Genomic DNA, 15,061 nt, shown 5'->3' with positions numbered 1-15,061 from the left:
TATTACAATATTGAAGCTTTTTCTTCCATATATAGTACATTGGGAGTTTGTCAAAAATCTCTGTATCACGTTTTCAGGAATTGGAAGAAACATTTAGACACCTGAAGAAATGTAAAGAGGCAACAGAGGATAAACTGAAAGAAGCTAGTGTGGAATCAGAACAGGTAAGGCAGACCCACGGACATGAAGACTTAGACAAGCTTCCTCAGACACGATGACCCTGAAACACAAGTGCGTATAATATCCTTCAGTAACACAGTTGTCAGGAGTGCATAAGGCAAGAACCAATACCTTAGTATAGCTTCCGTTATAAAGAATAGTTTTAGATTAAGATTCTGTGTCTTGATGAGACATCATAGAATGCTAAAAGATTGATTGACATTGACTAATATTAACTTGGTCGTCCAAGCCCCTGAAATTCCAGAAATCCCTGGAATTGGGATTGACATATCTACACTAATATGTATAAAATAGATAACCAATAAGAACCTGCTGTATAATAAATAAATAAAATTCAAAAAAGAAGAGATACTTAAGCTAAAGGTATCACAGTGACCTTGCTGCCAGTTTATCCCTTTTGTAGCCATTAAGTTACATGATAATATGACTGCCAGAATGGTATATTAAAAGGAATATGGGGGGCGGGGTGAAGACTGTGCACTAGGATGATGCGGAATTCGCGTCTGCTCACAACGAGGGCACCTGGGGGACCACGGACACCTAAGGGGACGGGAGGAACCCCCAGAGACCAGGTAGGACCTGGGGTGTGTGGGGGAGTGAAGGAGGAGGAGAGCTGCCGTCTCTTCTTCCTACAAATCCAGTGGTACTCATTTAAGGGCATATGAGGAAGAGGGGGAACTCTGTAAAATGATTTAAGTAATGTTAAAAGATAAATTCAGGAATAATAAAATTAAGAGTTTAGGGGGCTTCCCTGGTGGCGCAGTGGTTGAGAGTCCGCCTGCCGATGCAGGGGACACGGGTTCGTGCCCCGATCCCGGAAGATCCCACATGCCGCGGAGCGGCTGGGCCCGCGAGCCATGGCCGCGGAGCCTGGGTGTCCGGAGCCTGTGCTCCGCAGCGGGAGAGACCACAGCAGTGAGAGGCCCGCGTACAGCAAAAAAAAAAAAAAAAAAATTAAGAGTTTATTTGAACAAAAGTCAATTTGAATCAGACAGTATGCAATCGATTGCAATAGAAAGGCGCTCTGAGGATTTGTATAAAATGAAAGACTTTTATAGGCAGAGGGGAGCAGGAACAAGGAAGTTATACTAGGCAAAAAGGTAGATTAGTTACTAGTAGCAGAGTTACTTCCTTTAAGGGACGGCAGGGGTCTGTCAGGCAGATTACTCACCTAATGCTGATCAGGCCATTCCTGATTGACTGGTTTAAGAGTCCTTTTCTGGGGGAGCCAAGACTGTAATTAAGTCTCAGTTTGGTGACATAAGGTTTAGCATAAGTGACTTCATTGTGGGCCTGTTGTCTTGTTTTGAATAGTAATCAATATGTTATTTTTCCACTAGACAAGTTTATTAAAATTTCTAAACATAAAGCAATATTCATAAGAAGTATAAACTACTATGTAAATAAGCTACAAGGATATATTGTACAGCACAGGGAATATAGCCAGTATTTTATAATAACTGGAGTATAATCTATAAAAATTTTTAATCACTATGTCATACACCAAAATCTAATATAATAATATAAATCAACTATACCTCAATAGAAAAAAAGCAAGATTATAAAAATACATGCAAGGATAGTCAATAACTGACAGGTGTATTTACATAAGCTCCATATAATTTATGTTCACTTCTCCATACGTGAGGTCACACGTGACAGAAAGAGACGAGCTTAAGCTTTTTAAAAAAAGAAAAAAAAAACCTTTAAAGCACAGCAATGCGCACTGAGCAATTAGTGTGTGCCAGGCTCTATATTCCTTCTCTGCCTCCTCTTGTTTAACTGTTACATGAATCCTATGAAGTAGGCTATTCTCATACTTTTCCAATGATGAACCTTTAGCTTAGGGAAGTTAATTATCTGAAATTACTTGACTAGTGTGTGGTGAAGCTGAGATTTTAACTTCTGTCTGATTCCAAAGCCATGCTCTTAGAAAGCAAATAACGGACATACATTTACATTATCTGTTCTAAGAAAAATTGTGTTCTTTAGTGTTAAAAATTATGAAAATCACTGAGAGTGTTTCTCCACAAATCTGCTTCTTAATATTGCCTCACTTACCCTCCTTTTTAAAATATCAATTTATTTGGCTGTGCCAGGTCTTAGTTGCAGCACACAGGATCATTAGTTGTGGCACACAGGATCTAGTTTCCTGACCAAGGATCAAACCCGGCCCCCATGCATTGGGAGCACAGAATCTTAGCGACTGGACCACCAGGGAAGTCCCATCACTTAACCTCCTTTTTAAAAGAAAGGCCCAAAGAGAACAAAATATAGGGACACAGCTAAACATAAGCTTCTCGTACTGAATAGAAGGTTAAAATGTTCTAATTTTCCCTTTGTATCCCACAGCTGAAGAAAGCCCTTGATGAAAGCAACTTCAGAGAAGTGGAAGTATCCCGGACCAACCGGGAGCTGCGGCAGAAACTCACAGAGTTGGAAAAGGTACTGAACTGCAGCAAGGAGAACATAAAGGATCAAAAGGCCCAAATTAAGTTCCACTTATCAGCTAAGGCGAATAATGCTCAGAACATAGAGAGGAGGAAGGTTGTATGAGAAACCCTAACTCTCCTCTCCTCCTTAGTATCTGATGAGGATCCAGGCAGGCAGTGGTGTCTGGGGAAGAAGGTTTCAGAGCCCCACCACCACCATGTGTTCTCTGGGAATTACAGCTACACCTGGGAAGTGGGCAGGTTGCCTGGGGGGAGGTGGGGGGAGACTCTTTGTCCCGCGGAGATACTGCTGCATCCGTGTTTGGTTTCTCATTAGCTGCCAGTGTCACATTCTGGCTCCCCAGCTGCCTCTTCCACAGTGATTGTACAAGACTTTGCTCTTGCCTTCCAACAGAGATTGCCTGCTATGAAAAGTATTCCCCAGTTCTGGAAAGAGATGTTAATCATCTTTTCTCAGGAGAATCTGTAAATCAAAATCTATAATCATATACACAAATGTATACGGTAGGTTAAACTGAAAATAATAGTTTTTATCCTATAGTCTGGTAGCACCTGGAGTTAGAAAGTACCCCATCATACTTTCATAATTTGGTGGCTCATTTATTACAATATTGAAGCTTTTTCTTCCATATATAGTACATTGGGAGTTTGTCAAAAATCTCTGTATCACGTTTTCAGGAATTGGAAGAAACAGTTAGACACCTGAAGAAATGTAAAGAGGCAACAGAGGATAAACTGAAAGAAGCTAGTGTGGAATCAGAACAGGTAAGGAAGACCCACGGACATGAAGACTTAGACAAGCTTCCTCAGACACGATGACCCTGAAACACAAGTGCGTGTAATATCCTTCAGTAACACAGTTGTCAGGAGTGCAAAAGGCAAGAACAAATACCTTAGTATAGCCTCCGTTATAAAGAATAGTTTTAGATTAAGATTCTGTCTTGATGAGACATCATAGAATGCGAAAATATTGATTGACATTGACTAATATTAACTTGGTCGTCCAAGCCCCTGTAATTCCAGAAATCCCTGGAATTGGGATTGACATATCTACACTAATATTTATAAAATAGATAACCAATAAGATCCTGCTGTATAATAAACAAATAAAATTCAAAAAAGAAGAAATTCTTAAGCTAAAGGTATCACAGTGACCTTGCTGCCAGTTTATCCCTTTTGTAGCCATTAAGTTACATGATAATATGACTGCCAGAATGGTATATTAAAAGGAATATGGGGGGCGGGGTGAAGACGGTGCACTAGGAGGACATGGAATTCGCGTCTGCTCACAACGAGGGCACCTGGGGGACCACGGACACCTAAGGGGACGGGAGGAACCCCCAGAGACCAGGTAGGACCTGGGGCGTGGGGGGGAGTGAAGGGGGAGGAGAAGCTGAGGTGGGACAGGACTGACGGGCAGGTAGGGGAGGGGAAGGGATTCCATGCCTGTCGGGGGAAATTTTGGTACCAATGGGAGGGCAGAGGATCAAAAGGGACCAGGACCAGGTGTCCCCTGCCCACTTGGGCCCCTGGGAGCCTGCTGAGATCCCGGGCCTGACCCTCTGCTCACTGAGGCCCCCTCCAGCTGTGCGGGTCCTGAGGGAGTCGGATGGAAGGGGGAAGAAAAGTAAAGGCTGGACCTGTGTGACTGGCACCCCTGAGGGGTGGCTGGGTGAGGGGAGGAGTTCCTACACCCAGTGGGACACACCCACGGCTAGGGGTCCTGCAGCAACGGGGGAGACCCTGGAGGAGACAGTGGTGGAGGGCACAGAGCAATGGAAGGAAACAGGGCCAGCACTTTCCCTGTTGGGCTCCTGGGCCTAATCCTCAGAGCCTCCCTCCTACTATGCAGAGCCCAATCCCTGCCCCTACACACCCCACCCAGGGCCCCACCTCTACACTCAGAGACCCCGTCCAAGGCACTGGGCCTAAACCCCACCCACACACCCTCACTCAGGGCCTTACCTCCAAACTCCAGAACTCCACACTGCAGAGGCCCTCCCTTCCTTCCACCCAGGTCCTAAGCAGAGGCCCTGCCCCACACTTGAACATCACCCCACCTAGGCCCCACCCCCAGGGCCTTTTCCTGCTATGGGGGTTCTGAGCCTAGGTCCTGCCCCACCTTAAACCCCGCCCCTGCCTAAGTTCCACTCCTGCCTAAACCCCACCCCCCCATATCTAAGGCTTTTTTCCTTTTCCTCTCTTAGATTGGGTTCTGTTTTACCTTGTTGACTCATTGTTGATTCTCTTATATTTTTATATTTCCTAATCTTTTATTTTTCTAATTTTATTTTATTCTTTACACTTTGTTATTATTCTCTCCTTTTGGCTTGTACCCCCCCCCCTTTTTTCTGTTGTGGTTTTATTTTACCTTGTTGCACTTGTTTCAATTATAGTTTTATATTTCCTAATATATTTTGTATCTTTCTAATTTTATTTTCTTTTTTATTCTTTGATATTGTGCTGCTCTGGTCCTTTTTTTCCTTTTTCTTTTTCTTTTTTACAATACCACAAAACTTGCAAGATCTTGGTTCCCAGGACAGAGGTGAGGCCCGAGCTGCTGTGGTGGGAGCTCCAAGTCTGCTGCACTAACAGAGAACATCAAACCCCAGGGAAAATTAATGGGAGTGAGGCATCCTGGAGGTCCTCATCTCAGCACCAAGACCCGGCTCTATCCAACTGCCTGCAAACTCCAGTGCTGGATGTCTCAGGCCAGACAACCAGTAAGATAGATAGGAATACAGCACCACCCATCAAAAAAAAATGAAATGACAAAAAAAATGTTACAGATGAAGGAACAAGGTGAAAACCTAAAAGCCAAATAAGTGAAGATGAAATAGGCAAGCTACCTGAAAAAGAATTCAGAGTAATGATAGTAAAGGTGATCCAAAATCTCGGAAACAGAATGGAGAAATTACAAAAAAACATTTAACAAGGATCTAGAAGAATTAAAGAGCAAACAAACAAACAGTTACTGAAATTAGAAATACTCTAGAAGAAATCAGTAGCAGAATAACTGAGGCAAAAGAATGGATAAGTGAGCTGGAAGACAAGATGGTGGAAATAACTGCCAGGGAGCAGAATAAAAGAATGAAAAGAATTGAGGGCAGTCTCAGAGACATCTGGGACAACATTAAACACACCAACATTTGAAATATAGGGGTCCCAGAAGAAGAAGAGAAAAGAAAGGGACTCAGAAAATATTTGAAGAGATTATAGTTGAGAAGTTCCCTAACATGGGAAATGAAATAGTCAATCAAGTCCAGGAAGCACAGAGAGTACCACACAGGATAAACCCAAAGAGAAACATGCCGAGACACATTAATCAAACTATCAAAATTTAAATAAAAGGAAAAAATGTTAAAAGCAGCAAAGGAAAAGCAACAAATAACATACAAGGGAATCCCCATAAGGTTAACAGCTGATTTTTCAGCAGAAACTCTGCAACCCAAAAGGGAGTGGCAGAACATAATTAAAGTGGTGAAAGGGAAAAACCTACAACCAATATTACTCTACCCAGCAAGGATGTCATTCAGATTCAACAGAGAAATTAAAACCTTTAAAAGCAAAATCTAAGAGAAATCAGCACCACCAAACCAGCTTTACAACAAATGCTAAAGGAACTTCTCTAGGCAGGAAACACAAGAGAAGGAAAAGACCTACAATAACAAACCCAAAACAATTAAGAAAATGGTAATAGTAGCATACATATCAATAATTACTTTAAATGTAAATGTTTTAATTGCTCCAACCAAAAGACACAGACTGGCTGAATGGATACAAAAACAAGACCCATATATATGCTCTCTACAAGAGAGCCACTTCAGACCTAGGGACACATACAGACTGAAAGTGAGGGGATAGAAAAAGATATTGCATGCAAATGGAAAGCAAAAGAAAGCTGGAGTAGCAATTCTCATATCAGACAAAATAGACTTTAAAATCAAGACTATTACAAGAGACAAGGACACTACATAATGGTCAAGAGATTGATCCAAGAAGAAGATATAACAATTGTAAATATGCACCCATCATAGGAGCACCTCAAAACATAACGCAAATGCTAACAGCCATAAAAGGGGAAATCAAGAGCAACACAATCACAGCAGGGGACTTTAACACCCCACTTTCACCAATGAACAGATCATCCAAACTGGAAAGAAATAAGGAAACACAAGCTTCAAATGATACATTAAACAAGATGGACTTAATTGACATTTATAGGACATTCCATCCAGAAACAACAGAATATACTTTCTTCTCAAGTGCTCATGGAACACTCAGAATAGATCATATCTTGGGTCACAGATCAATCCTCAGTAAATTTAAGAAAATTGAAATCGTATCAAGTATCTTTTCTGACCACAATGCTATGAGACTGGATATCGATTAACTACAGGCAAAAATCTGTAGGAAATACAAATACATGGAGGCTAAACAATACACAGCTAAATAACCAAGAGATCACTGAAGAAATCAAAGAGTAAATCAAAAAAATACCTAGAAACAAATGACAATGAAAACGACGACACAAAACCTATGGGATGCAGCAGAAGCAGTGCTAAGAGGGAAGTTTATAGCAAAAAAATCCTACCTCAAGAAACAAGAAACATCTCAAATAAATGACTTAACCTTACACCTAAAGCAATTAGAGAAGGAAGAACAAAATAACCCCAAAGTTAGCAGAAGGAAAGAAATCATAAAGATGAGAAATAAATGAAATAGAAATGAAGGAAACAATAGCAAAGATCAATAAAACTAAAAGCTGGTTCTTTGAGAAGATAAACAAAATTGATAAACCATTAGCCAGACTCATCAAGAAAAAAAGGAAGAAGACACAAATCAATAGAATTATAAATGAAAAAGGAGAAGTAACAACTGACACTTCAGAAATACAAAGGATCATGAGAGATTACTACAAGCAATTCTATGCCAATAAAATGGACAACCTGGAAGAAATGGACAAATTCTTAGAAATGCACAACCTTCCGAGACTGAACCAGGAAGAAAGAGAAAATATGAACAGTCCAATCACAAGCACTGAAATTGAAACTGTGATTAAAAATCTTCCAATAAACAAAAGCCCAGGACCAGATGGATCCACAGATGAATTCTATCAAACATTTAGAGAAGAGCTAACACCTATCCTTCTGAAACTCTCCCAAAATATAGCAGAGGGAGGAACACGCCCAAACTCATTCTGTGAGGCCACCATCACCCTGATATCAAAACCAGACAAAGATGTCACAAAGAAAGAAAACTACACGCCAATATTGCTCATGAACATAGATGAAAAAATCCTCAACAAAATACTAGCAAACAGAATCCCTACAGCACATTAAAAGGATCATACACCATGATCAAGTGGGGTTTATCCCAGGAATGCAAGGATTCTTCAATATACACAAATCAATCAATGTGATACAACATATTAACAAACTGAAGGAGAAAACCATATGACCATCTCAATAGATACAGACAAAGCTTTTGACAAAAGTCAAAACCCATTTATGATAAAAACCCTCCAGAAAGTAGGCATATCATCCTCAATGGGGAAAAACTGAAACCATTTCCTCTAAGATCAGGAAGAAGACAAGGTTGCCCACTCTTACCACTATTATTCAGCATAGTTTTGGAAGTTTTAGCCACAGCTATCAGAGAAGGAAAAGAAAAAAAGGGAATGAAAATCAGAAAAAAAGAAATAAAACATTACTTTTTTCAGATGACATGATACTATACATAGAGAATCCTAAAGATGCTACCAGAAAACTACTAGAGCTAATCAATGAATTTGGTAGTGTAGCAGGATACAAAATTAATGCACAGAAGTCTCTAGCATTCCTATACAATAATGATGAAAAATCTGAAAGTGAAATTAAGGAAACACATTTACCATTGCAACAAAAACAATAAAATACCTAGGAAGAAACCTACCTAAGGAGACAAAAGACCTGTAGGCAGAAAACTATAAGACACTGATGAAAGAAGTTAAAGATGATACAAACAGATGGAGAGGTATACCATGTTCTTGGATTGGAAGAATCAACATTTGTGAATATGACTATACCACCCAAAGCAACTTACAAATTTCACAATTTGTATGGAAACACAAAAGACCCCGAATAGCCAAAGCAATCTTGAGAAAGAAAGACAGAGCTGGAGGAATCAGGCTCCCAGACTTCGGACTATACTACAAAGCTACAGTTATCAAGACAGTATGGTACTGGCACAAAAACAGAAATATAGATCAATGGAACAGGATAGGAAGCCCAGAGATAAATCCACTCACATATGCTCACCTTATCTTTGATAAAGGAGGCAAGAATATACAATGGATAAAAGACAGACGCTTCAATAAGTGGTGCTGGGAAAACTGGAGAGCTACATGTAAAAGAATGAAATTAGAACACTCCCTAACACCATACACAAAAATAAACTCAAAATGGGTTAAAGACCTAAATGTAAAGCCAGACACTATCAAACTCTTAGAGGACACTCTATGACATAAATCACAGCAAGATCCTTTTTGACCCACCTCCTAGAGAAATGGAAACAGAAACAAAAACAAATGGGACCTAATGAAACTTAAAATCTTTTGCACAACAAAGGAAACCACAAACAAGATGAAAAGACCACCCTCAGAATGGGACAAAATATTTGCAAATGAAGCAACTGACAAAGGATTAATCTCCAAAATATACAAGCAGCTCATGTAGCTCAATATCAAAAAAATAGAAAACCCAATCCAAAAATGGGCAGAAGACCTAAAGAGACATTTCTCCTAAGAAGATACAGATGGTGAACAAACACATGAAAAGATGCTCAACATCACTAATCATGAGAGAAATGCAAATCAAAACTACAATGAGGTATCACCTCACACCACTCTGAATGGCCATCATCAAAAAATCTACAAACAGTTGGGCTTCCCTGGTGGCGCAGTGGTTGAGAGTCCACCTGCCGATACAGGGGACACGGGTTCATGCCCCGGTCTGGGAAGATCCCACATGCCACGGAGCAGCTGGGCCCGTGAGCCATGGCCGCTGAGCCTGCGCGTCCAGAGCCTGTGCTCCACAACGGGAGAGGCCACAACAGTGACAGGCCCATGTACTGCAAAAAAAAAAAAAATCTACAAATAATAAATGCTGGAGAGGGTGTGGAGAAAAGGGAACCCTCCTGCACTGTTGGTGAGAATGTAAATTGATACAGCCACTATAGAGAACAGTATGGAGATTCCTTAAAAAACTAAAAATAGAACTAGCATATGACCCAGCAATCCCACTACTGGGCATATACCCTGAGAAAACCATAATTCAAAAAGAGTCATGTACCACAATGTTCATTGCAGCTCTATTTACAATAGCCAAGACACGGAAGCAACCTAAGTGTCCATCAACAGATGAATGGACAAAGAAGATGTGGCACATATATACAATGGAATATTACTCGCCATAAAAGTAAACGAAATTGAGTTATTTATACTGAGGTGGATGGACCTAGAGTCTGTCATAAAGAGTGAAGTAAGTCAGAAAGAGAAAATCAGATACCATATGCTAACATATATATGGAATCTAAAAAAAAAAAGAACAAAAAAGGTCATGAAGAACCTAAGGGCAAGACGGGAATAAAGACACAGACCTATTAGAGAATGGACTTGAGGATACAGGGAGGGGGAAGGGTAAGCTGGGACGAAGTGAGAGAGTGGCTTGGACATATACACACTACCAAATGTAAAATAGATAGCTAGTGGGAAGCGGCTGCATAGCACAGGGAGATCAGCTCAGTGCTTTGTGACCACCTAGAGGGGTGGGATAGGGAGGGTGGGAGGGAGGGTGACACAAGAGGGAAGAGATATGGGGACATATGTATATGTATAACGGATTCACTTTGTTATAAAGCAGAACCTAACACCACTGTAAAGCAATTATACTCCAATAAAGATGTTTTAAATAATTAATTAATTAATTAAAAGGAATATGGACTCGTCTCTTGTGAGTTTGCCAACAATGACACTTACTGGGCCCTTAAGGAAGTTACATCTACTTTCTGTAACTCATCAGTTACCACTTCTATAATAGTCAGGAAGTTATTACCTACCACTGTTACTCTGATAGATGGCTTGGAGTAAGTTTCAATAAACGTTGGCTCCATTCTCATTCACCATACAAGACGAGACATGATGTACAATGAATGTCATTTCAAGCATCTTTCCCTCCACTTCTGATAAAGAGAAAAGTGGGGTTTGGTTTGTGGGTGGATGGGAGTGTGTCTGTCGTCAGGATGCACAAACAGACCTGGAAAATACTTTAGCTTTGTAGCTTTATAAAAGTTAAATGACAAGCAGAGCTCTATTTTCTCATCTCACTATTTTGTACTCACACTGTGACCTGGTTAATAGGGGACAAGTACATAGTAGCACAAATTTATAAAGGACCTATTATATGGCTTGTACCGTGCTAGGTGATGGAGCTATAGGGTGAATAAGCCAGAAGAAACCCCTGGTCTCATCGAACTTGCCTTCTCCCAAGCAAGAGAGAAATACACTAGTCTCTGAGACCTCAGAGTCAAAACATGAAAATGCTGTCCATGAAACATAAATAATCAAAGGGGGAAAACCAGTCATTTTGCTTTTTATTCTAGAGGATATGTTCTACAGCTATGTTGAAGCAACCTTTATATATAATAAAAACCTGTTGGCTCTACCTTCAAAATAATATCCCAAATACATAGAAAAGTGCTAGGCACATATAGGCACTCAATAAATATTTGTCAAGTAAATGAATACTGATTCTAGATCATCTTCAAAGGCAGACTATTAGAGGGACTGTTTTCAAGTCTAACAGATCATTTGGAAGTTTGTGCTTAGGAGCTAAAGTATAAAATTGATAAAGGAAATAAAAAATACCATTTACACTAAGCTGGTCCAGTGTTTTTACTAATTCGTTCTATTACCTTTATAAAGCACAGCAGGAAAATCTAGGCTTTACAGTTCAGGGACTTTGGAGAAGTGTTTAGTCTCAGAGAACAGAACTCAAAGTGTGGTTTGAATTACCACATGAATTTTCAATGGCATCTTGTACTTTCACTCCTACCTTAACTTTCTCCCGAGCCCTCTCACCTCAGTTCACGTCCAGGAAATATTAACAAATGCATGAAAATCAGCAGGTTTGTATTCATTGTTTAACTCCATATTCAGAAATTATTCTCTCATCTATAGGAGGATGTGTATTATGCAAACAGGTTGCAAAGACCATGCAGTTAGAATTTGAGTCTTTTAATATCTAGGTAAAGTCTCTTGAACTGGCAACTATAGGAAGAATACTTCCAGTTTAACTAATATGAAGCCCATTTGCTAATTGTGGGGGGAAATAAAGCTTTTAAATTATACAGTGTAAAAAGAAAGAGTCTCAGGCTTCCCTGGTGGCACAATGGTTGAGAGTCCGCCTGCTGATGCAGGGGACACGGGTTCGTGCCCCGGTCCGGGAAGATCCCACACGCCGCGGAATGGCTGGGCCCATGAGCCATGGCCACTGAGCCTGCGCGTCCGGAGCCTGTGCTCCACAACGGGAGAGGCCACAACAGTGAGAGGCCCGTGTACCGCAAAAAAAAAAAAAAAAAAAAAAAAAAAAAAAAAAAAGAGTCTCTTGAACTAATACACAAAATGATTAAGTGTTCCTTTGTTGTAAATTTTAATGAGAACATTTGTATGTGCAGATAACAGCTAACCTGAAACAAGCTTGGTGCTGGTTTAAGTGCAAACGCGATGGCCTACAACTTGAGCTGACCAAAAACCCGTTGCAGAGGGAAGACAGGTGGCGGAAAGAGGTGGAATATTTGTGTGTCTTAAGCAATTCTGGATTTGTTCCTTCTCAGATTTCTAATTACACAAGTTCTCTCTTCATCCAGCTACTCTCCACTAATCTGTAGATCTCTTTAAACTGCTGTTTGGAAAACCAGTGAACTGAATTTCTTTCTTAAAAGTTCTACCTCTCCCAAGCTGTCTAGTTTAGAACCACCTATCTTGAAAAGAAAATGACATCCATAAAGACAAAATAGGTCCTCAGCTCTGCAGTTAGTTTCTAACAGTTTTGGGGTGTGTTTTCTTTCCAATAGGACCAAGATAAAAGGCACAGCAGCATATCCGATCAGTCTGCTCTACATCGATGGGAGAATAAACTGAATCTTAGACTTGTGCCGAAGAAGTGTCATTCTGAACTAAAGAGGGGTGGTGTCCTTGACAGAGGAGCTTCTTCACTTAGAACAGCTACATCACTCTGATTCCTTGAGCCCAGCAACTAGGGCTGGGCTGTTTCCACCGTCATCAGGACATGAAGTCTTTGATGTGGACTGAAGATTTTGGACCTGAGTTTATCCTTTTATGAACTCTTTGATATCAATACAGAACCACCCCATCTTTTTTGTCCCTTTCCCCATTTTCCACCCAGTAAATTTATATTAATGTGTTGTATGATAGGAGATGCTGTTGCATGATACCTGGCTATTGTTTTAAGTAAATTTTATCAAAAAGCATTTAATGAGGTACTGGATGATTTGGCAACTAAATGATATGATACTTTATTTCAGTGAAATGTCCTAGTCTAACATCTAGTAGATACTCCCTGGAAATACGATCACCTGAAAAGTGGTAAAAACTCTCCCACTGTCTAGTAAACATATACCCTTCTATGCTGGGTAATTACTAGCACACCTTTTATAAGACCATATCTCTATTCGTATATAAGATATCTCAGAGGTTGTATTTGCTGGTTCCTTGGACATTTACAAAAAAGTTTATTCAACTCTGTTCCAGGAGATTATGCCTGACCAATGTAGCTCTCCCTTACTATAGTAAGCAATAAATTCAGCTTTATCTTCTCATTTCAGATTAAATAATCCAGATTTAAAGTATGTAAACAGCTGGCACAATACCTGGCTTAATTGATGCTCAAGTAATGGTAGCTGCTGATAATAGTATTAGGACCTAAATCAAATGAGCAATTATAAAATTAGAATATCAAATATAAGACTCAGAGGTTGATGAGCCCAGCACTCAATATCTAATATAAAAAAACACAGCTGGGGACTTCCCTGGTGGTGCAGTGTTTAGGAATCCACCTGCCAATGCAGGAGACATAGGTTCAATCCCTGGTCCAGGAAGATCCCACATGCCGCAGAGCAACTAAGCCCATGTGCCACAACTACTGAAGCCTGCACTCTAGGGCCTGCGTGCTGCAACTACTGAGCCCGCATGCTGCAACTACTGCAGCCCGCACACCTAGAGCCCATGCTCCACAACAAGAGAAGGCACCACAATGAGAAGCCCACGCACTGCAACAAAGTGTAGCCCCTGCTCTCTGCAACTAGAGAAAGCCACACGCAGCAACGAATACCCAATGCAGCCCAAAATAAATAAATTTTAAAAATAGAACAAAATACTAAAAAATAAAAAAACACCACTGAATTTATTGCTTATTGTGGTAGGGGAGAGATGTTAGACAGACAGTGGCCCCCCTGATCAAAGCAAACTGCTGATCTTATATAGGGTTTTGAGAAAGCATGGAGTTCAAGCACTGGAAGAGTTTCAGAGGTTTAAGTGGGTTGACATCATCTGCAGGTGTGTAGTACTTGAGTGAGACTATTGTTGATTAATTGACATTCAGAGGCGAGTTTCCTGGAGGGCATCCATTTCTGTGTCTGACTTTCAAGAGTGAGGGACTCACTGATTGGCAGGCTGGTAAAAGCCTCCTTAAGTTGTCTAACTCCTATAGTATTTATCCCTTTGGGGGTAAGAAGGTATTGTCAATTTGATGGTATTGGGGAGTCAGAATCTTGAAACAGCCTAACTAAGAGCCCCAGAGAACAATTAACCTGGTCCTGGGGTGGCACTGAAAACCTTGGTCCTGAAATATGCATAGGAACAAAGATCCCAATTGCTGCACAGGAGAGATGATCAGTCTTAATGGGTTGCACATGAGTGTTGTCGTAACAGTCACATGCCAAGAATATTAATATCCTCATCCAGAACAAGAGGAGAATTATAGAGTTAGACTGGTGATCATTTCTAGTCAAGATTATAGTTAAAACAGCCTATTTAGTGTGATGATTTGTTAAAGCATTTCTATGATACTTTAGAAGTGTTTCTATAGTACGTTTAGAGTATCTATCATATATACTAGCTTCTATTGTGACCCTCTACTTTCATTTGAAATAACAAAAAAACAGACAAAATATGAAACAATGGTTTTTAAGAGACTGGACATCAAGCAACAAAGCACTCTCATCCCTGAAAGAAAGGGAACAAGTGAGGTGAGCCCTATTGTTGCCTCGACTTACAGCCTTGAGGGAGTTCAGCCTGTGATGCAAGGAGTGGAAATCAGGATGGGTTCCCTGGGTTAAGGAATGAGAATTGAGAGTCCAGGGAGACACAG

General features: G+C 40.4%; 1 pseudogene across 1 annotated transcript in view; it reads left to right on the top strand.

Moving 5' to 3' along the window:
- The window catches only part of LOC307057540 (coiled-coil domain-containing protein 150-like), a 199,324-nt pseudogene extending 186,413 nt beyond the window's left edge, over nt 1-12,911 (top strand). The window contains exons 27-28 of the transcript in view: nt 12,348-12,458; nt 12,747-12,911. The product of the transcript in view is annotated as a coiled-coil domain-containing protein 150-like (transcript). The remainder of the gene's footprint in view (nt 1-12,347; nt 12,459-12,746) is intronic.
- Nucleotides 12,912-15,061: the final 2,150 nt, after the last annotated feature.

Source organism: Hyperoodon ampullatus (genome assembly GCF_949752795.1).
Source record: "Hyperoodon ampullatus genome assembly, chromosome: 8".
Lineage (NCBI taxonomy): Eukaryota > Metazoa > Chordata > Mammalia > Artiodactyla > Ziphiidae > Hyperoodon > Hyperoodon ampullatus.
Note: the sequence above shows the minus strand (reverse complement) of the source record. Positions and strands in the feature narration are given on the sequence as shown.